Raw genomic sequence first — 22,039 nt, 5'->3', positions numbered from 1 at the left:
AATACTAATAAAACAACCACCTATGCAGCTACTTGATTTGAGACACAATATTACCAATAAATTTAAAGCCCATTGTGTATCACTCTTCATATTTGCTTCTATTTATCATCCAGAGTTTTTTAAAAATTAAAGTTTTATATTTAATACTCTCTTGCTTTTCTTCAATCTTACCACACATGCATATAAATAATTACTTATTTTTATGTTACCCGCGTTTGAGCAATAATAGAAATCATACCACATGTATTTTTCTATGGCATATTTTTCATATTATGTGTATGATTCATCTACGTTAATGCACATAATTACAGAGAGGAGTTCAGATAGGATTAACCATGCTTCTATTGTAGAACATTTGAAATTTTTTTTTTACAATTTTTTGCTCTTATAAAAGAAAAAAGTGCTATAAGCTTTTTTTGTGTGTACCTCCTGCATATATACTAGAGTTTCTTTATATCTAATGGTGAAGTTGTTGAGTCAAGGCGTATGAGCACCATAAACATTTCTAGATACCAAATCATTTTCCAAAGTGTTTGTGTGGATTTCCACTCACCACCACCTTTGTCTACACTCTCACAATACTTTTTAGTTGTTGACAATCTAATGACTGTAAAACTGCATCTCATTTAATTTTATTTTTCATTATTATATGTCAAGCTAGGAATCTTTTTATAGGTTTGTTGGATGTTGATTTTTTTCTCTTCTTGGAATAATTTGTTCATGAGATATACCCACAGAAGACAGCATAAAGCATACATACCTAATTTAAAGAATAATTATAAAGCAGATGCTTGTGAAACTACAACTCAAGTAAAACTCAAAACATTTTCAGCATTCCAGAGTCCTTTCATGTCCACTCCCCATTGCTCCTCATTTATCATCCCAGAGGTAACCATTGTCCTGATTTTTATTTTATTAGTTTTTTTTGCTATTATTTGTCATTTTATCATTTATATATGTATTCCTAATCAATACAGCTTAGTTGTGTCTATGTATAAATATTATAAGAGTGTAATTATACCATATGAATCTTTTGCATCTTAGTCATCATTTCACATGCTTGGAAGATACATACACATTCTTACATGTAACTTCAGGTCATTCCTATTCAATGCTGTATAAGATTCCACAGTAGAAACATAGAACACAGTTTTTTCATTTCATTATTTTTAGAGACATTTTGATTATGTCTACTTTTAGTTATTTCAATCTTATATAGACATTCTCGTATGCATTTCCTAGAACACAGACAAAAGAGATTTGCTTCAGGCATATATTAGGAGTAGAACTGCTATGTAATAGGGTATGCCAATGTTCAGCTTACTTAAGTAGTGCCAAATTATTTTCCAAAGTGATTGTATCAAAATTGTATGTACCCCAGTGGTCCATGCCATTTCCTGTTTCTCCAAATCTATACTACTTCTTGGTCAAACTGGTTTCCTTCTTTTTTTCACCAATCTAATAGGTATCCAGTGACATCACTGTAGTTTCCATTTTCATGTTTCTTTTTAACACTACTTCATATTATTAGTTGCCATTTAGATTTCCTGTCTTGTAAAAGGCCCTTTTTATTGAGTTATCTTTTACTTAAGATATTTGGAAATTATTTATATAGTCTAGATATGAATCCTTTATTAGTATATGTGTTATAAATATCTTCTACCACTCAGTAGATTATCTTTCATTTTTGTTATGATCACTTTTGATACATAGAAAATTTTATTTAGTGTAGTAGAATTTGTCAATTGCTTTCTTTATGTTTAATTTTGTTTGGCGTTTCATTTTTAAAATCCTTTCTTGTTTTGAGGTAATACAGGAATTGTCCTATACTACCATATAAAATTGCTATTAACCTTCTATCTGGAATTGATTTTTGTTTATAGTTTGAGATAAGGATCAAATTTTGTTCTTTTCCATTTGGATACCTAATTGCATTTTTAGTAAATAATTCATCTGATCCCCAAGACTTGACATGTGATTTGCCATGTACTTCTTTTATACCTCTAGTTTTCATAATCATGTATGTCTATTTGGGAACTTTCTTTCCTATTCCAGTAGTTTGTATCCTTTACCTGTTTTAGTTTTTGCTGCTTTAAAAAAAAAAGACTACCTGGATACCCTGAATTTATTAATGTAAATTCTTCCACTTTATTCTTTCTCAGTGTGTTATGGCTGTCTTTGGTCTTTTTCATTTCCATAAATTAATGAAAACTTTCTTAATATTAACACATTTATGCATGAACATAATATATCTACTTATTCATTTAGGTTTAGTTTGCTTTAATAATTTTAATAAAATATTTAATAAATTTATCTATAAAATGTTTCACATTTTTGGATTCTGTATTCTCTGGGGTTTTTATTACATTTTAAATTTAATACTTTTAAAAATTAAACATTTGCTGATGTTCAGAAAGGCAAATGACATGTTGTATATTGATACTTTCTAAAGTAACATCTTTAAGTAATCTCACTAATCCAAATGATCTATTGGTAGAATACATTGATTTTTTTTGTTGACAATTATATTATCTGCAAATAATTACAGGGGCTTTTTCTTTCAAAATAATCCCTCCCTTTATTTATGTTGTTGTACTGGTTTGGATACTAAGGTATATGTTGAATATTAATGATAAAGTGAGAATCTTTTCCTTGTTCCTGATTTTAAAGGGGATGTTTTTAATGGTTTATCGTCAAATTTGAGGTTACTATAAGCTGGAGTAAGTACCTAACATCAGATTTTTAAAATTATCTTTTAATCCTAGCTTTTCACAAAAATTCCTGTAATTTTTTACATGAATTAATTTAAGTGTTATTTAATGGTCTTCCACATTGAGATGGTCAAAAAGAAGGCCACACTGTTTTTCTTTTTCCATCTGTTAATGGAATGATGTTAAACCAATTTTCATTCCCGGAATATATTCAACCTGCTCATAAGGTAAACTGGGGAAGAAATCCTCTCCCACTCCCTTTATATCCTTCCAGTGCTGAGGTACGATATCGACACAGCACTGCATTAAAATAAATTCTTTCCTTTAAGTATTTAAGATCTTACTGGAGTAGTTTAAATTTAGGTCACATATCTTAGGGAAAGCTACCTTATAATTCAGTTTTCTAAGAGGAGATATTTTATTCTTTGGTCTAAAACTAAGGTCAACATAGAAATGTTGGCTATGTTTACAGGGTCTCTCACTCCCATCCAACCTAGTAACAGTTTTATTAAGGTTGTGGCCCTTTGGGACCCCATTTTTATGAGAAAGGCTGATTTAGCTCCCCAAAATCCATGGGCCCGGCCTTTTCTTCTGTTTTACACGGCACTTAACACTGATGTTTCAAGTCATTAAGGAATAGCGAGTTCTTTAAGCAACCACTAATTTTAGTACTTGTTTATGTCTGAATTTGTGTTTTAGCTTCAAGTTTGGCTTCTAAAGAGGTCCTTTACTTTATGCACTTAACCCTGTATCTAACATGCATTTAATATTAATTCATTATGCTTAGTTGCCTTATAGTGGATTTCCTGGATAAGTTTTCCTAGATATCTGGTGTACTGTATTGAAAGATATAAAATTACTTTTTATATGAACACAGAGCGTTCAACTGTATGCATGTAACACCATCTATATAGCCATAGGCATATGTAGTCATTATTTTGTTTTTAATGTTTATAAATGATACTATAAAAGCAATTTCACAAAATAGGAGTACGTAAGTAAAAAGTAGGAGAATTACAGGAACAAAGAGTTATAGATATTTGTCATTGTGACAGATATTGACAAATTACTCTCTTTAGAGATTGTATTATATTATGTTCCCACCAGCAATGTATGAAAATATCTGTTTCTCTTCACCCTAACAAGAATATCTGTTATTACACTTTTGATTTTTACCAGTCTTATAGGGATTAAAAAAATGGAATTTCAGTTTTGTTTTATTTGCAATTCCCATGCTCTAAGTAAAGGTGAAGTCTTTCAATGTATTTAAAAACCATTCAGAGCTTTTTTTCTATAAATTTTATATTCATAATTGTTTCTGTACTCTTTGTTCATTTTCTTTTGAATTGCTGGTCTTTTTAGCTTATTGCTTGTGATGTGAGTTGCCAACATTATCCTTCTGTTTTGGTATTTTGAGTTTACCTGTTTTTTTTTTTTTTTTTTTTTTTTTTTTTTTTTTTTTTTTTTTTTTTTGTCATGGAGAATGATTTCAATAAATAAAAATATTGCTTCTGGGCTATATATCAGTATTGGAACAGTCTTCTAAACTGGGGTATTATAAATTGGTACTTTTAGCATTACTTTTTTATCAAGTTAGTGTCACTTTGCTTCCTCTTTAAAACTTATAAGAACACAGGTTCAGAATATCTTTGGCTGTGTCTCTCGTTTTGTATGTACCTACTTTTTCTAACTACTACTTGTGTTCCAAGTAAGAGCATTCTTATGCATTGGCTCCATTTCTCTGATATTTAAACACACTACAGTATTCCTGGAACAACTGATAGTTCTTTTGATGTCCTGGTTCATATGAGTTAGAAGAAAAAAATAATCAAAGAGTCTAGGTATTGTCAATAAATATTCTGTAAACTACTAGGTCAAAAGGCACCAAGTAACAGAACAGTAATTCCTCTCTTATTCAATATGATTAGAATGGGCAACTAACATGTTAATCAAAAATATTAAAGAGAAATGCCATTTTAAAAGACATAACACTTAAACTGATAAAGCTAAAATATATATGAATGTAAAGTCATTGAACAACATTTTGACTCATTGCCAAGAACTTTAATTTGATCACAGCTTGCTTGATTAGAATTTAGTCATCTTAATGCAGATACTAGAAACCTAAAAGGCAGCATCGACATTTCCCTGTTTAATCTATTTTAATGTAAGTATGTGTTTGTGTATGTGTGTATGCATGTGTGTTCAGCACTCTGGGTGCCAAACTCTTGTAAACTTTTCAGCTTTCTTTCAATCATTTGCTGCTCCCCATTCAACATTTATTTTATGCTTATATTAATATTAGAAGGTAACCCATTAGCTTTGAGAGTGCAGAATTATGTGGACATCTATCAACTTATTATACTGTAGGAATGAAGAATGTTGGTTAACTGGGTGACTTCCTTAAGTAGAACTAAATTAAGTACACTTCAATTGCATCTGCTATAGAGAGTAACCATTAATTTAGTCACTTGATCAAGTAGAGATAGACAATTTAAATTATACCTTCCATTTTTAGCTTTCTTAGGAATAATAAACGTATTTTCAAATCTTTTAGTCTCCTGATTTTTAGCTTTTCGAGAAAGAAGTAGATTCTAGTAATGTTAAGTTATTGATATAATCATATTCTGGAAAATGGATTTAAAGTAATGTTGGCTAAAAAACATGAAACAAATGACAAAAATACTTTTCCCATTATAAAATTGGCACTATCTGATTTAGAATGAGTTTTTCTAAAATCTTTCTTGCACTTAGCAGAACTTTGGCTATAGTCGGTTTACAGAAGTTGGCAAAATGGTTCAGCTTCTTAATTAGAAACACCACACTTCACTTGCTTTTGTTCTCACCTGAAAATCAGAGAAAATATAACCTCATGGACAGCTGCAGGCCACTAGTTCAATTGAAAAAATACAGTGAACAGGTACCATTTGATATCTGTCAACATCCATCAACATCATCCTCATTACCATCATCAGACATATCATTTACTGAGTACATGCCATATGTCTGGCACTGTACTCTGTGCTTTATTTGGTTTAATGTTTAAAAATGGCAAGGACAATGAAAGGTACAGATTATTGTTCATATTTTCTAGATGAGGAGAAACTCAACAAGGTATAAGGTATAATTTTCTAAAAGGCAGCCACTTAACATGTGAGAGAACAGGATTAATAACTAACTCTTTCCCAATCAGTAAAAATGTTTTCACCAACATGATTGTGTTAAAAATTAGGTTTTAAAGCAATGAAAATAAACTTGAGTAGGCTTAATTGAAAATTGGTCTTAATCAAAACAGTATTGTCTCATCTCATGAATCAGTCAGACTAACTGGTCATACTTTTGAAAGAGATTAGGATCAGCAACTCGAAAGTCAAAAGAAATTCAATCTCTGCCTCATGTACTTTTTCGCATCGTTTTGATTCCTTCTCATCCCACCCTCACTCTCTCTCCTGCTTGTGATATGTCAGAAGCTTGTGACATGTCAGATATTCGCCACTGATAAGTCAATGAGGGTGAAAAGAGGGTGACGCATCACTAATAAAATAGAAAGGAACACAGCAAAGGCTGCTATCAGCTCACCAAATCTACATTTTATTTTGGGAGTACAGCTGTACTAAGCGTCCCAGCTGCTTTACAGTTAGATATAGCAAACTTATTAAGTTTCCATCATAGAATGTGAATAAAAATGATATGTACCAATTCCAGGCCCAGACCCTATAAAACTCATTTATTTTCTACCCTTTTAGGCCTGACCAGAATGGATAAAACCCAAAGTATGACCTTGGAAGGCATATTTTAAAGTTGACAGAACACTGGCAGCCTGGATCTCTAAGCAACTAGGTGGAGTAGAGCTGCCTTGTTAAATTTTCAGCCTAATCAATACTGTTACTTGAGAGAAATAAAGTTTCAATATATTTGAGTAATACATTTTGGGGTCTAAATTTTATACCAGTAAGTAGTCTCTCTGTTCATGCCAGAGAGAAGGCACGTGGGCTGAGGAAATATACCTCAAAACAATAAAGAGTAAAGTAGAAATCAAAGGAAAATTATAAACAAGCCACAATAAAAAATTATTTGGATTTATCTATTTAATCTCAAATAGGTATTTTATCACGTCAATATAACTTTGTGTGCACATCACCGTCTCTAATCATGTTTATAGCTGACAGCCTGATATCCTGTGCTTAGACTCATTTTGCTTGGTTGGCTGTCACTCATATAGAGGGAAGAGATTCTGTAGTTGTTTTCTTTGTCTCTTATAGGACATACTTTCCAAAAACACCCTATTTGGAAAATAGAAGCCAGATTGTTCCGAAATATTGAGTATATAATTTTGTACACAATTCTGTAATTCAAAAGAAATTAAAAATTAATTTAGCTCCATGTTTTTCCCAAAAGAGCTTACTTACTATCCAATTGAACAAAAGACACAATAACATTACAATGATTGACATTATAAAATGTTTTATGTGCTATTTTCTTGATGTATTGCATTAAAGATTTCAAAAGTATGTATTCTCTATCCCACTTTATTAAATCAAGTAACTTTTTGAGGAGTAGAGCAGGATGGCCAAATAGAAGGCTTTGCCAATCATCTCTCCCACAGAGACACCAATTTAACAACCATCTACACAGAAAAACACCTTCCTAAGAATCAAAAATTGCACTCACAGTACCTGGTTATAACTCCATATCACTAAAAGAGACACTGGAAGAGGTAGAAAAGAGTCTTGAATTGCCAACACCACTCCTTCCTCATCCCCCAGCAGTGGCTACATGACACAGAGAGAGAATTTGTGCACTTGGGAAAGGGTGAATGCAGTAATTGTGAGACACTGCATTGAGCTCAGTGCTGCCGTGTCACAGCAGAAAGCAAAACTGGGCTGAACTCAGCTGAGGCCTGCCAACAGGAGTATTTAAACTAGCTCTAGCCAGAAGGGAATCACCCATCCCAGTGGTTAGAGCTTAGTTCTGGCAAGCCTTATCGCCATAGGCTAAAGTGTTCCAGGGCCCTAAAAAAACTTAAAAGACACTCTATGCCACATGGACTGCAACTCCTAGGTAAGTCCTAGGGCTGAACTGGGCTCAAAATCAGTGAGACACCAGCCATGGTAGCTAAGAGAGTACTTGGTATATCTCTGCCCAAACTCCAGGCTGCACGGCTCATAGCTTAAAAAGAAACTCCTTCCTTCTGCTTGAAGACAAGTGAGGGAAGAGTAAAAGAAGACTTTGTCTTGCATCTTACATCCCAGCTCAGCCACGGTAGGATAGAGCACCATCCAGAGTTGTGAGACCCCCTTTCCAGGCCCTAGCTCCCAGGTAACATTTTCAGACACACGCTGTACAAAAAGGGAACCTGTTGCCTTCAAGAGAAAAAAAACAGTCCTGTTAGGACCCATCACCTGCTTATGAAAGAGCCCTTCAGTCCTGAATAACCAGCAGCGATATCCAGGTAGTACACTGTGGGCCTTGGGAGAGACTCTCAGACTTGCTGGCTTCATATGAAACTTCTGCTTGAGAAAAGCAGAAGAAAAAATAAAGAGGATTTTGTCTTGTACCTTAGGTACCAGTTCAACCATAGGGTTGTAAAGCACCAAGTGTGCTCTTAGGGCCTTGGCTTTCAATTCCAGGCCTTGGCTTTTAGATGGCATTTCTGGACCTACCCTAGCCCAGAGGGGAGATCACTGCTCTGAATGTTGAGTTCTAGGCCAGGCAGCATTCATTCACCATATGCTGACTAAAAAGCCCCTAGGCCTTAATGGAACTGGGAGCCTGGCAGTATTCTATTGGGCCTGTGGGGGTGGTAACAATGGGGTGAGTCTTCTCTGCCAGAGAAAAAGGGAGGAAAGCGTGGGAAGGACTGTGACTCATGGTTTGAGTGCCAGCTCAGCTGCAGTACAATAGAGCCAGGTAGACTTCTCAGGTTTTTCACTTCAGTTTCTGGCTTCTGGACAGCACCTCTGAATCCACCTGGGGCCTGGGGAAACTTGCTGCTCTGAAGGGAAGAGCAGAAGCCTGGCAGACTTTGCCACCTGCTGACTGTAAAGCCCCAGGGCCTTGAGAAAACACAGACAGTAGCCAGGTAGTTGTTACAGACAGCCTTGAGTGAGACCCAGTGATGTGCTAGCTTCAGGTCGGACTAAGTGCAGGCCACAGGGGTGCTTGTGTCACACCACTCCCAGCTCTAGGTGGTTCAGAACAGACAGATGAGAAACTGTTGGGAAGAGAGTAAGAAAAGAACAACAGTCTCTCCCTGGTAATCCAGAGAATTCTTCCAGATTTGTCCAAGACCACAAAAGTAGTAACGCTACAAGTCTGCAAGAACCACAGCATGATGGGGCTTGGGGCACCACCTAAGGTAGATACAGCTTAGATCACAAAACCCAAGTCCTTTTGAATACCTGGAAATCCTTCCCAAGAAGAATGGGTACAAACAAGCCCAGGCTGCAAAGACTACAATAGATACCTAGCTCTTCAATTCCCAAACACAGACAAACATCCATAACATCAAGATCATCCAGGAAAATATGACCTCACCAAATGAACCAACTAAGACACTAAGCCAATCTTGGAGAATCAGAGATATATGACTTTTTAGACAGACAATTCAAAATAGCTGTTTTGAGGAAGCTCAATAAAATTCAAGATAATACAGAGAGAGAATTCAGAATTCTATTAAATATATTTAATGAAGAGATTGAAATACTTAAAAGAAGACATACATTGATGGGTATTTGGGTTAGTTCCAAGTTTACGTGGCACATATATACCATGGAATACTGTGCAGCCATAGAAAAGGATGAGTTCTGTCCTTTGCAGGAACATGGGTTAGGCTAGAAACCATTATTCTTAGCAAACCAACACAGGAATAGAAAATCAAACATGGCATGGTCTCAACTCAGAAGTGGTAACTGAACAATGAGAACACATAGACACAATGAGGGGAACAACACACACCAGGGCCTGTTGGGAGGGTGAAAGGCTAAGGAGGGATAGCATTAGGAGAAATACCTAATGTAGATGATGGGTTGATGGGTGCAGCAAGCCACCATGCCACGTGTATACCTATGTAACAAATATGCTATGGTGTATACCACCATGGCACATGTATACCTACATAACAAATGTGCTATATGCATATTCCACACATGTATCCCAGAACTTAAAGTATAGTGTTTTAAAAAAAGAAAGGAGACAAAATTAAAGTGTAGAGATATTATTAGTTTTCTTTTTGCTTTTTTGTTTATGCAAAGAGCATTAAGATATCATCAGCTTAAAATAATGGGTTTTAAGATATTGCAAGCTTCCTCGTAACCACAAGTCAAAAAACTGCAATGGATACACAAAAAACTAAAATGCAAGAAACCAAATCACACCACCAGAGAAAATCATCTTTACTAAAAGGAAAATAAGAAGGAGAGGAGAGGAAGACCGTAAGTCAACTGGAAAACAAATAGCAAAACGGTAGGAGTCTTTACTTATCAGTACTAATATTGAATGTAAATGGACTAAACAACAACAAAAAAAGAATCAGTGAGTTGTTGCCTATAAGAAATACATTGCACCTATAAAGGCACAGATAGACTGAAAATAAAGGAATGAAAAAAGATATTGCATGCCAATGGACACCAAAAAAGAGTAGGATTTGTGATACTTATATCAGGCAAAAGTGATTTCAAAACAAAAATTGTAAGAGGCAAAGAAGGTCCCTATAAATGATGACGGGATCATTTCAGCAGGAGGATGTAACAATTGTAAATATATATGCATCCAATGCTGGAGCACCAAGATATATAAAGCCAATATTATTAGAGCTAAAGAGAGAGACACCTTAATACAATAATAGCTGGAGAATTTCTCACCCCATTTCCAGCACTGGACAGATATTTCAGACAGAAAATCAACAAAGAAACATTGAACTTAATCTGCAATGTACACCAAGTCTACCAAATAGATACTTACAAAACATTTCATACAACAGCTGCAGAATACACATTCTTTTCCTCAGCAAATGGATCATTTTCATCAATAGACCATATGTTGGGACACAAAACAAGTGTTAAAACATTCAAAAAGTGAAATAATATAAAGCATCTGCTCTGATCACAATGGTATAAAACTAGAAATCACTAACAAGAAGAATTTTGGAAAATGTACAGACACATGGAAGTTAAACAGCATGCTCCTGAGTGACCAGTAGGTAAATGAAGAAATTAAGGAGGAAATTCAACAATTTGTTGAAACAAATGATAATGGAAACACAGCATACCAAAACCCATGGAATACAGCAAAAACAACACTAGGAGGGAAGTTTATAGCTGTGAGTGTCTACATAAAAAGGAAAAAAACTTCAAATAAACAACCTGATATAGTTTGAATATATGTCCCCACCAAATCTCCTGTTAAATTGTAATCCCCAGTGTTGGAGATGAGACCTGATGTGAGGTGTTTGGATTACGGAGGTGGATCTCTCACGAATGGCTTGAGCCTTCCCCTTGGTGATAAGTGAATTTTCACTCTAGGTTTACATGAGATATGGTTGTTTAAAAGTGTGTAACACCTATACCTTCTACCCTGGCTTTTCTCTCTTGCTCCTGCTCTGGCCATGTGACATAAATGCTCTTCTGATGAATAGATAAATAAAATGTGGTACATATACATAGTAGAACACTATTCAATCATTTAAAAGAATGAGACCTAGTCATTTGCAACATGGATGGAATGGGGGGTCCTTAAGTTAAGTGAAATAAGCGAGGCACAGAAAGACAAATTTTGCATGTTCTCACTTGTTTGGGGGATCCAAAAATCAAAACAATTGAACTCATGGACATAGAGAGTAGAAAAGTGGTTACCAGAGACTAGGAAGGGTAATGGATGGGTGCAGAGGAATGGAGGAGGGTGAATGGGTATTAAAAAAATGGTTAGAATTAATAAGTCCTAGTATTTGCTAGCACAATAAGGTGACTATAGTGAAAAGCAATTTAGTTGTATATTTAAAAATAACTAAAAGAATGTAATCAGATTGTTTGTAAAGCAAGGATAAATGCTTGACAGCATGAATACCCCATTTACCTTGATGTGATTATTACCCATTGCATGCATGTATCAGAATGACTCATGTACCCCATAAATATATCCACATACTATGTACCCATAAAAATTAAACATAAAAAAGTAAAATAAATACCATTTTATAGTTAATATATTACTATATATATAAAATATCTGCAATATTAGTCTCCCAAATATTAATAGTGATTATATCATTGTGATGTGATTACATGTAATTTTTCATAGTTTGTTTATTTCTATTTTCTTTCTTCTTTAACAAATTTGTATTACATGTATTATGAAAACATTTTTAATGTAAAAGTTTGTGGGTAAAAATGTGAATTCTGTTCATTGCCTATGACTCACATCTAATGTATGCTTAAAAGACGGATCAGGGAAAATGTCAAGTGCCAAGCTGTGTTTATTTTGCAATACAATAAAGGGACATAAGTAGGAAATAAACAGAACAACTACACCTAAGAATTCCTCAAATATTTGAAAAAGGACTACAATCTGTGAGAAATTACCACACTAATGAATATCTATTAAGATTTTAATAACAAGTTAACTTACAAGACACTGTATTGTTTTGGAGCTGAATTTCTTTTTACAAGTCAGATTTTTTCATATATGACTCTGGCCCAGGAGAGGGCAGACCATCACACATAAATAATTTTCACTTAACCTTTTAAAGAAATAATGTTTATGGCATGACCAAGTCCTTACAAAGGGAAGTGGCAATTCATCCTCAAAATATGTTGCTTTTTTTCTCTCAATATTTCCATTTAGGTTTGTAATCATCTTCAAACACAAATGCTCCTTTCTAAATAAATTGTTACTGTGGTAACTTTGGTGTCATGAGACTATTCTTTCTTAAAAAGTTTACATTTATTCTGAAATTATAACTTTTTCACTGAGTAGTAAATCCCTTTTAAGATGAAAGTTTGCTGCTACTTATAAGGGAAACAAACAAAAAGAAAAATACTGTGAAAATGAACTGGTCTTATACTTTTTTAAGTTATGTTTTTAATTGATACATAATAATTGTGCATATTTGGGTATAAAGTATGATGTTTTAATGTAAGTATACATTGTACAATAAATAAATCAGAAAAATTAGCATAACTATCACCTTAAATATTTATCATTGTTTTGTGATGAAAGCATTCAAAATCCTCTCTTCTAGCTATTTGGAAAAATAAATACATTATTGTTAATGATGTTAACTATAATCATCCTACTCTGCAATAAAATATCAGAAATTATTCCACCTAACTATAACTTTATACTCATTAATTAATCTCTCCTTATCCCTCCATTCTCCCCAGCCTCTGGTAATCATTCTTTTACTCTCTGTTTAAAATCAGATAAAGACACATCATCAACAACTACAAAAAACCCAGAGGCCAATATCCCTGATGAACATAGATGCAAATACCGTCAACAAAATATTAGCAAACTGAATTCAAGAACACATTAAAAATATCATTCACCATGAGCAAGTGAGATGCATTCTAGGGATGCAAGGATGGTTTAACACATGTAAATCAATTAACCTGATGTATAACATTAATGAAATGAAAGACAGAAATCACATTAATCATTGCAATAGATGCAGAAAAAGCATTTGATAAAATATTAATAATAATAAAATAATAAATAAAAACTCAAAAGCCCTCAACAAATTGGGTATTGAGGAAATATACCTCAACATAATAAATGCCATATATGAGAAAGCCACAGCTAATATCATACAGAATAGAGAAAAGTTAAAAGCTTTTTCTCTATTTCTATTAGACAAGGATGCCCACTTTTACCACTTCTAGTCAACATCGTACTGAAATTACTAGCCAGGGTGATTAGGCAAGAGAAAGAAAAAAAATAGGGGGGTGAGGCATCAAAATTGGAAAGGAAAAAGTAAATTATTTCTGTTTGCAGAAGACATGATCTTACACAGTAAATTTTTAAGTACTCCACACACAAAACCTCTTAAAACTGATAAATACAGGGAAGTTGCAGAATACAAAATCAGCATACAAAAATAAGTAGGATGTGTATATGTCAATAGCAAACTCTCTTTTAAAAAAATCAAGAAAGAAAACCCCATTTACAAGTGCTGCAAAAAAAAATGTATACCTAGGAATAAATTTAACCAAGGAAATGGGTAACGACCTCTGCAATGAAAACTATAAAACATTGATTTAAAAAAATTGAAGAGGACACAAATAAATGGCAAGACATATTGTATTCATGAATTGGAAAAATTTATATTATTGAAATTATCCTTACTACCTGAAGTGATCTAAAGACTCAATGTAATCTCTGTCAAAATATTAATGACACTCTTCACAGAAACAGAAATAACAATCTTAAAATGTGTATGGAATCACAAAAGACACAATAGCTAAAGAAATCTTGGGCAAAAAGAACAAAACTGTAGGCTTCACACTACCTGACTTGAAAATATACTACAAATCTATAGTAACCAAAACAGCATGGTACTGGCATAAAAACAGGAATATAGGTCAATGAAACAAAACAGAGAGCTCAGAAATAAATCCATGCATTTATAGCCACCTGATTTTTGACAAAGGTGCCCAATACACGTATTAGAGAAAGGACAGTCTTTTTAATAAATCAATATCCACTTGCAGAATAATGAAACTAGATCCCTGTATATCACAAAAATCAACTTACTATGGGTTAAAGATTTATATGTAAGATTCAAAACGATGAAGCTGCCAGAAGAAAACATAGGAAAAATGATTCATGCATTGGTTCAGGCAAGGATTTTTTGGATAGAACCTCAAAAGCATAGGGAGCAAAACCAAAAATAGACAAATGGGGTTACAGCAAACTAAAAAGCTCCTACACAGCAAAGGAAATAATCAACAGAGTGAACAGACAACCTACAGAATTGGAGAAAATATTTGCAAACTATTTTTCTGACAAGGGTTAATATCCAGAATATATAAGGAACTCAAAAATCTCAATAGCAAGAAAATAAATTATCTGATTTTAAAATGAGCAAAAACCTGAAGAGACACCTCTTAAAAGAAGACATATAAATGGCCAACAGGTATACTTAAAAGTGGTCAACATCACTAATCATCAAGAAAATGCAAATCAAAACCACAATATCATCTTGTCCCAGTTAGAAAAGCTATTATAAAAATAATAATTATAATAATAATAAATGGTAAGATAAAAAGAAAGAGGAACTCTTTTACATTGTTAGTGGGAATGTAAATTAGTGATGCTATTATGGACAGTAGTATGGAGATCCCTCAAAAAATTAAAAATTATTCAACAATTCCACTATTGGGTGTATATGCAAAGGAAATAAATAAGTCAAGAAGATATTCAATGTTTATTCCAACACTATCACAATGGCCAAGATATAGAATCAATCTAAGTGCCTATCAATGGATGAATGGTTAAACAAAATGTGGTATATACACACAATTAAATACTATTCCACCATAAGAATGACAAAATCCTGTCATTTGCAACAACATGGATGAAACTAGAGGACATTACGTTAAATGAAATAAGCTAAGCACAAAAGGACATGTATGTAGACTCTAAAATGTTGGCCCTACTTAAATCTAAGATCTGAAACCATAAAAATTCTAGAAAATTATTTTCCAAAAGGTAAAATAAGCCTCAGTTCACCTATTTTCCATGTGTGAGTGTGGTTCAAAAGTCATAAGAAAAGTACAGCTAATTTAGAACCCTTGATTTTATGATCCATTTGATTGATTTTTGGTGACTTATTTAAAGGTGTAACAACAAATCCTTTCATTATATTTTCATGTAGTATGAGAACTTTAGCAATAAAAGGGAGACAAGGTATACTGTTCAGGCTCTCTGAAAACTCTCAATAGTAAAAAACAAAGAAAGCTAAATAAAATAAAAGAAAACCCTAGGAAAAACTCTCTGGACATTGGTCTAGGCAAAGAATTTGTGAACTAAAGCTAATGTGACAAAAACAAAAATAAATAAATGGGAGCTAATTAAACTAAAAGGCTTCTGCACAGCAAAAGTAATAATAAACAGAGTAAACAGACAACCCACGAAATGGGAGAAAATATTCACAAATTAAATATCCAACAAAGAACTAATATCCAGAATCTACAAGGCATTCAAACAAATCAGCAAGAAAAACAAACAAAAAAAAGCATTAGAAAGTGAGAAAAAGACATGAACAGAGATTTCTAAAATGAAAATATAGAAATGGCCAAAAAATACATGAAAAAATGTTCAACATCACTAATCATCAGGGAGAGGCAAATTAAAACCACAGTGAGATAAAAAACACATACCTCCAGCCAGAATGGCCATTATTAAAAAGTCAAAAAACAATAAACGTTGGTGTGGATGTGGTAAAAAGGAAACACATACACTGCTGGTAGAGATATAAATTAGTAAAACCTCTATGGAAAACAGTGTGGAGAGTTATCAAAGAACTAACAGTAGACCTACAATTTGATCCTATAATCCCACTATTTGGTATTTACTCAAAGAAAAAAAGTCATTCTATGTTTACTGCATGAAAGTTCACAATTGCAAAGATATAGAATCAACCTAAGTGTTCATCAACAGTGGATTGGCTAAAGAAAATGTGTGTGTGTGTGTGTGTGTGTGTGTGTGTGTGTGTGTGTGTTTTATTTGTCATGGAATACTACTCAGCCATAAAAAAAAAATTACATAATGTCTTTTGCAACAACTTGGATAGAACTGGAGGCTGTGATCCTAAGTGAAGTAACTTAGGAATGGAAAACCAAATACCACATGTTCTCACTTTTAAGTGGGAGCTAAGCCTTAATAGGTACACAAAAGCATACAGAGTGGTAATACACATCAAAGACTCAGAGGGAACGAGGGAGGGAGGGGGGGATGAAAAACTACCTACTGGGTTCAATGTAAACTATTCAGGTGATAAGCACACTAAAAACCCAGGCTTCACCATTATACAATTCATCCATGTAATCAAAACCACTTGTACCCCTGAAACTCTCGAAATTAAAAAAAAAAAATTAATAGAAATAAAAATAAAAAATTTTAAAGTTGGTCCAATACTTTTAAGCAAGCAAAGAAATGAATGCCAAACTAATTTATTTAAGTGAGAGATTGATGGTATAAAGTTGAATAATCTTTAGTCCACTGAAATTAAACTCCTTTTAGTGACAAGTTAAGCCCATTCACAACACACAATTTGTCTATAGAACAAACATACACAGGTACCCCGAAACTAAAATAAACGTTTAAAAAACAGAACATTGAAGACCTTATCTTGTGCTTATTGTATTCCTGGAACTAGCACAGAAAAGGTCTTCAGAAATGCTATATGAAAGAATCAATAAGCCTAGAAAAATAAACCTCTGCATGAGCTTAAAATAAAAAAGTTAAGCCCATTTCCAAACTGTACAATAATTTAAAATTATTAAATATGTTTTAGAATTTGAGAGCAATTTGTTTCTTCTAAACATTTAAAATATAAATTCTCACCATGTTAATATTTTTTAAGTATCAAATGACTTTATTAAGTGTACTAAAGAAGAGAACTTGAATATATGTTAAGCTGGCTAAATAACTATATCCTATTATATTTGGGATATTCTACTAAGATCTACCAAGAATTCATTATAATCTTTTGTGCCCTTTTGCCATCTGGCTTAAAGTGTGTTTGAGGCCAAATCCCAAAGTACAAAATGTCAGGTTGATATTTAAAGTAAGTTCAAGGTTTTAATGGTTATCCCAAACTTATTTGCTTTTGCTTTTTTCATTCTTTGTTTAATGAGCTGATATTAAAATGACCTGTCATTATTAAGATAAGGATTTAAAAATTACAAACGTGCATATTAGCATAAAATTAAACCCTGAAACTAATGGAAATCCAAGGAAAACTGGCTGCCAGGACATTTATTTTTTGAGGTTTTATTTTCTTTCCTGTGCTTCCGCCACAGAACACTTACCAGTAACGATAAATTGCTCTAACGAGTTCAGGTTTTGTTATGATACATAATTTTAAAACCCAAAGAAAAATTTACAGAAACAAAATAATAATCTCCTAAACTCCAAAGAGATTAAAATGTTTTTACATATTTCATCAGGTCAATAAAAGTTTTGTCAGTAATTACATGGAACTAACTATTTTTCTCCAAAGTTTGGATAAAAATTAGTCTCATTCATTATATCTAGAATCATTATCTATAGCTTTACTGTTTTATATTATGGTAGATGAATTTTTAAAATCTCATGTCCACATGACCTCACCCTTAAGAAACAAAGATTTCCAATTCTGAAATGGAAATTTTAAAAATAAACAGGATTAACTTTGAACTCCAAATGGGAAAACAAGCCTCAGTTCAGCTATTTTCCAAGTTTGGGTGTGGTTCAAAAGTCACAAGAAAAGCACAGCTAACTTAGAATCCTTGATTTTACGATCCATTTGATTGGTTTTTGGTGACTTACTTAAAGGCATAACAACTAATTCTTTCATTATCTTTTCATGTAGTTTGAGAGCTTTAGCAGTGAAAGGGAGACATGGTGTACTGTTCAGGCTCACTGAACACTCTCAATAGTGAAAAACAAAGAAAGCTAACTATCTGGTTACAAAAGACTTACAACTCATGAATTTAACTCATATAAAACATTTGGTTTGTTATATTTATTTACATATTTGGGAGCTGGGTGGCTTTCTCTTGCCCTGCCTCCACGGACTATAAAATGTGTCAATTGCTCTAGTTTTTTAATATTCCTGCTAAGTTAGCAAACAACCACTTTTAAGTCTTGAAGCACTCCTAATGGTAAACTCGTCCCCTCCCTCAGCTTGTAGATAGAAACTAATCTCCTAAACGAATGCACAATTTCAATTTCATTCTATTGTCTGAATCAAGAATTTATTGCACTAAAATCAGACACACTAACCTCATAATCATTTGTTCAATAATAAAGACTTCAAGAACTCTGTGAGTGCTGTCACCAAGATGTACACTAAGGCCTATGAGAGGCAGATATGGTTAGCCACTCTGTTAGCCATCTGGTTACCCACAGGCCCCACCCATGCCCAGCTACATTCCCTGAAGTTTAGGCATGTCTTGTTTCATGATGAAATTAGGGCTGAGATTCGCATTATTTAGTGCATTGTGGAGAAGGGCTCTGCCCAACTACCTGTATTGGAAGCTCCACACAAGCGTTATGCAATAAAAATATAAAAAGTGAGTCACATGTAGTCCCGGCAATTTGGGAGGCCGAGGCGGGTGGATCACAAGGTCAAGAGATCGAGACCATCCCGGTCAACAAGGTGAAACCCCGTCTCTACTAAAAATACAAAAATTAGCTGGGCATGGTGGCATGTGCCTGTAGTCAGAGCTACTCAGGAGGCTGAGGCAGGAGAATTGCTTGAACTCAGGAGGTGGAGGTTGTGGTGAGCCAAGATTAAGCCATTGCACTCCAGCCTGGGTAACAGGGGTGAAACTCCATCTCAAAAAAAAAAAAAAGTGAGTCACAAATAGAATTTTAAATTTCCTACTAGCCTCATTAAGAAAAAAGTTAAAAAAAAAAAATAGGTAAAAGCATGTTTTCAAATATAATTTATTTGTCCAATATATCCAAAATATATTTTCATTTATTTCAACCTGCAATCATTGTAACATTTTTGAACAAAATATACACATTCTTTCTTGTCATACTATTTTCTAAATCCAGGGTGTATTTTACACTTACACCTTATCTCAACTCAGATTAGTTATATCCTGAGTGCTCAGTGGCCCCTGTGGTTAGTGATGAGAGTTTGGACAGTGCAGTTCAACATTGCCACTCCGCTACTTGCTAACACAACTTCTAAAAAGAAATGATTGCTGGGCGCGGTGGCTCATGCCTGTAATCCCAGCACTTTGGGAGGCCGAGGCGGGTGGATCACGAGGTCAAGAGATCAAGACCATCCTGGTCAAAATGGTGAAACCCCGTCTCTACTAAAAATACAAAAAATTAGCTGGGCATGGTGGCGCGTGCCTGTAGTCCCAGCTACTCAGGAGGCTGAGGCAGGAGAATTGCCTGAACCCAGGAGGCGGAGGTTGCCGGTGAGCCGAGATCGCGCCATTGCACTCCAGCCTGGGTAACATGAGTGAAACTTCGTCCCAAAAAAAAAAAAAAAAAGGAAACACATACACTGCTGGTAGAGATATAAATTAGTAAAACCTCTATGGAAAACAGTGTGGAGAGGGCACAGCTTGGTTTTACATATTTAGGGAGACATAAAACATCAGCTCGATATATATGTAAGATGTACATTGGTGTACATTGGTTTTGTCCGTAAAGGCAGGACAATTCAATCAGGGAGGGGGCTTCCAGGTCATAGGTAGGAGAAAGACAAATGGTTGCATTATTTGGAGTTTCTCCTTTCCAAAGAAGGCAATCAGACATGCATTTATCTCAGTGAGCAGAGACATGAATTTGAATAAAATGGGAGGTAGATTTGCCCTAAGCAGTTCCCAGCTTGATTTTTTCCTTTAGCTTAGTGTTAGAGGCCCCAAGATTTCCAAGATTTATTTTTCTTTCACATTTCCCCATTTTCTTTGTAAAAGTCTTTTGGCAAAAACAATTTAGAAAAAAAATCAGTCTCTGGTCTCAGGTTTTGTCTGATCTCTGATTATTAGTATATTTTTTTTTCCTGCACAGGTAGATCCTAAGTTATTAGGAAAGATAATTTTTAGCAGGTTAAGAAGTCTCATGTCCTATGAGGAGGAAATAGGGGAGGGAGAAAAACCAACAACAAACGAAAGAACAATCCTGGAAAACTGATATAGGCCACATTACTCTGAAGTCCATACATCAGTAGGCAGGTATAAAAGTGGCTTATGAATGTAAATACCTTGCTGTTATTTTCTTCCAAAGTTTAGGTTGTCTAGCTTCAGTTTGCAGGGCTTTACAAAAGCACAGCTTAGTTTTCAGTGACTTCAAATTAGGAAAAATGGGGAAAACAATTGAAAACATTATTTTGAAGACTTGTAGCCAAGGAAAATTAGAATTCAGTCCAAACTGTAGAAAATAATAAAAGTTGAAAAACATTAGGCAAGACTTTAACAACAGGTATACTATACCTTTTAAAACATAATTTTTCTCTCTCCAGTTTCCCATTTTTACTAAAGATCCATCATTGTAGGACTGATTTGCTTGTTACACTTGGCCACATTATTTGTGTAAAGTGAAGCAAGAATAATTATTTTTTATATATTCTTTTTAAATTGGCCTTGATGGAACTTTGCTCCATAGAAGGAATCTGAGATAAGACATTTTTACTTAAAGTCTTTTGATTCCATCAAAGCCATGAATTTCTACCATCAAATATCTATGACTTGGGTGAAGTCTTCTCTTGAGGTCTCAAGATAACTTGGGACCCTGGGACTGTCAGAAAGTGGCTTACTTTACTTATGACAGGTCAGGAACCCGATACAGTGACTGTGTAGACCAGGTATGAAGCCAGTTCTCCCAAGGGGCTTTTATCAGCTCTATAAGTCAAAGGAAAGCACATCCTTCCAGTCAAAGCCTTTGTAAAACAAACATTTTCTCCCATTGTGTCCTGATACAAATGAAAACAGATTCTTATTGCACTTATGCAAATAACTATATTGTCATAAGTTAAGAATATTCACAAATACTTTCCAAATTCTGGAGGAATCAGGTAGAGAGAAACAAATATGCTTCAAATTTTGTTTATAGGAGTATACTTAATTGTCAAAAGCTGTCAATAGTGCAAAAGAAAAGTTTCCTTGACTCTGAAAAACAAAACAAAGGATCAGCAACATTTTAAGCAAAAACGAAAAAGATTACTTGTCTTCTATTAGTTCAGTCTGTACGGTTAGTTCCTGTTCTGCTTGATATTCATAAGCATTTCATCTCTTCATGAATCCTGAAAGTTTATCCTGATGTCACAATCTCCAAAGTTATCAGAAACCTGCATTCAAGAACACCTGTTAGAGTCTTACAGCTGATTATAAAACCACCTTCTAAAGAGGACCAAAATAAGACAATAATTGTCCATGGATGACAAAATGTTTTAGGGCAGCCATTAACAAGGAAATTTGTTACCTCTGTGGCACACAATAATTTAACATAACAATTATAATTATTACTGATAATGTACACTAAGTCTTATGAGAGGTCATTGTCACATAAGTCATGTATTCAACCAAAGTGATAACTCAAGGATTTCAAAAAAAGGTGAAAACCTTCATTCTTTTAGAGAGGAGAATTAATTTTCCAAACAATAA

This window comes from Sapajus apella, unplaced genomic scaffold (assembly GCF_009761245.1).
Source record: "Sapajus apella isolate SASKATOON/1434 unplaced genomic scaffold, GSC_monkey_1.0 scaffold4, whole genome shotgun sequence".
NCBI classification, from domain to species: Eukaryota; Metazoa; Chordata; class Mammalia; order Primates; family Cebidae; genus Sapajus; species Sapajus apella.
The sequence above is the reverse complement of the archived record's forward strand: the minus strand, read 5'-3'. Positions refer to the sequence as shown.